The 2,929-nt window shown below is 38.3% G+C and overlaps 1 pseudogene; it reads left to right on the plus strand.

The window, feature by feature from the left end:
- The first annotated feature begins 331 nt into the window (after window positions 1-331).
- LOC141815952 (putative L-ascorbate peroxidase 4, peroxisomal) lies at window positions 332-2,477 on the plus strand (annotated as a pseudogene).
- The last annotated feature ends 452 nt before the right edge of the window (window positions 2,478-2,929 follow it).

Consider the following 2,929-nt stretch of genomic DNA (forward strand, 5'->3'; position numbering starts at 1 on the left):
TCGTAACCAACTCAGCTATGCCTCGGAGCGGCTTGAAATGTATATCACACTTTATAAATATTATGCTAATTTAAAATATGTGGGATGTTATTTTAGGAAAATTATGAAGAATGTGCTAGATTTGTGCGTTTACACAAACTTAAAGTGAATTCCTAATAATTGAATGTAAAATAAATCCGATAAAGTTTAAGAGAATAATTTTCACTAAAAAGTATTTAAAATTACAAGTGAAAAACCAGATCACTAAAGAAAGATTGAGAGTGCTTTTTTCCCCGGAAAAATTGGCTGCACCTTAGCCAAACAGACTGAGAAGCTTCCTGCCTTGTCCTCCATGCCTACTCCATGGATCCAGTTCCTTCCTTCCCGCGCTCCTTCCTTTATTCTCTTCTTCTTCTTCTCCTTTGTATAAATCTCTTACCGTAACAGCAGGCAAAATCAGCACTTTCAGCTCTGCTCTGCAAGACGCAATGGTGGACGCAGAGTACCTCCAGGAGATCGAGAAGGCGCGAAGGGACCTCCGTGCTCTCATCTCAAACAAGAACTGCGCTCCCATCATTCTCCGTCTAGCGTAACTTTGCACTCTTTGCTCCACTTCGATCCTAATGCTAATTTATCTGTGTTTCCTAATGATTTCTCTTTGCGTTCTGCTCTTTTGCGAACTTCAACCTGTTTTCCATGGTGAGATTGAAGTCTCTTCGTCCACAACATGATTTGTCAGATATTCTTAGTTTTGCAGATGGCACGATGCTGGCACATATGATGCAAAAACAAAAACTGGCGGCCCTAATGGTTCGATAAGGCTTGAGGAGGAGTATTCTCATCGAGCAAACGCTGGACTTAAGATAGCGATTGATCTTTTAGGTCGACACACCCATCACTTTATTGAAATTTCTGCAGTAGGCTTGTTTAGTTTCATAACAATGCGAAATTGCAAGTTACTGGACATTATATGTTGTTGGCTACAGAACCAGTAAAGGACAAATATCCAAAAGTTTCATATGCAGACCTCTACCAGGTTAGTTACTTTCCTGTCTCAGTTCCACTCGGTTGTCTTTCAATTTTTCTGTTTTCATATGCAGACCTCTACCATGCCACATTGTATTTTTCGTTGGACCAACAAAGTTAGAGTTGACTATCATTCAATTTGCTCTGGTTTCAACTAGTATTTCCGATTGCTATTTTAGTAGTTCCATTTCGGTAGGATGATCAAAATAACTGGAATGAAAATACTGGCAGCTTGCTGGAGTAGTTGCGGTGGAGGTAACCGGTGGACCAACTGTTCAGTTTAAGCCAGGAAGAAAGGTATATTCAAGTGTTTCTGTTGAAGCTGCTGCTATTTGTAGGGCTAAATTCTTATTGTTTTGTGTTTTCTTTTCTAGGATTCATCTGTTTGTCCTGAAGAAGGACGTCTTCCAGATGCCAATCAAGGTGATCCGCGATCGCCGTCATTTATGTTATAACTATTTAATGACCTGATGCGGCCAATTGTCCACCGATTTTGATGGCTTAGCTTCACTTCTACGGAATTCTCATAAGCTGTTTCACAACTTGACAAATTTTTGAGAGCTCGAACTGAAACAGATTCAAGAGAGATTTCACGAAGTTAACCAAAATACTCCTTTTGCTAACGGCTTGAAAATAAGAGGCAAAAATGATGATAGATCGTCGTAGAGTTTCAATACTTGGTTAAAGAGACTAAACTGTTTTACCAATGCCTGGAAATTTTAGGTGCTTCACATTTGAGGGAAGTCTTTTACCGCATGGGTTTGTCAGACAAGGATATTGTGGCACTGTCTGGTGGCCACACCCTGGTAAACTAGCAGCAGCATTCTTGCAGATGGCTATCTAACTAACTGACTACATGTAATAATCCTGAAACTCATATTCATTGTTGCTAAAGGGAAGAGGGCATCAAGAGAGATCAGGACATGAAGGCCCATGGACAAAGGATCCTCTCAAGTTTGATAACTCCTACTACATGTATGACTTATCTGACTACTTATCAAGAAATTGTGTCATCTGAGTGCAATTTTTCATTTTGTTTTAGTTCATTCAACTAAAACTACTTTTACTTGGATTTTGTCTCTTCACTTGGTTGTCTGATACAGAGAATTGCTGGAGGGGGAAACAGAGGGACTCCTGAAACTTCATACTGATCTTGCTCTGTTAGAAGATCCTGTTTTCAGAGGCTATGTTGAGCTATATGCAGAGGTAATATATATTAATTATTGTTTCATTTCTGTTGTTTGAAATTTCTTTAAAACATGAGTAAATTTCGGTTTCCGTAGGACGAGGATGCCTTCTTCAAAGATTATGCAGAATCACATAAGAAACTTTCAGAGCTGGGCTTCAATACCAGAGGAAGGACAAGCTGTATAATACTGCAAGGTGCAGTCGGAATTGCGCTAGCAGCTCTATTCCTCATTCCAGCACATATTTATGATATTAATGCGAAAATGAAAGATTTCTTTTGCTGATTGGTTATGCAGATCGGTATGTAATCTATTAAATGTGTGTTCGATGAAATGTAAATCGTATTATGAATCCCAATAAAATTCGAATTTGATGTCCTGTTTTGAGAAGTTTGCCTAACTTCTCAAAACATGTTGTTTTTATGTGTTTTGCAAAATCTTTAAGTTAGTTATATCTTTTGTTTTTGATGTGTGCATTGAGTATGTATGGATTTGGCAAAATACATATGAAGTTCACAAAGTTCGTGACTCAACATAGTCGATGACTTGACGTGGTCAAGTTAGTTGGATGATTAAGATAGATAGCTTGAATTTTTATAATGAGGTAGACACTAAGATGATCGGAGAAGGATGTTATGGAATATCCAAGAGACTAAAAATCTCTAGCGAGGTGACCTATAGGACGAGGGATATAGAGCAATTGATAGTTTGATGGTTTGATGATTTGTAATCAAATG

The sequence above is a fragment of the Curcuma longa genome, unplaced genomic scaffold (genome assembly GCF_044706935.1).
Source record: "Curcuma longa cultivar G26 ecotype Majalengka, Jawa Barat unplaced genomic scaffold, ITB_CL_G26_1.1 contig_12905, whole genome shotgun sequence".
In the NCBI taxonomy this organism is placed as follows: domain Eukaryota; kingdom Viridiplantae; phylum Streptophyta; class Magnoliopsida; order Zingiberales; family Zingiberaceae; genus Curcuma; species Curcuma longa.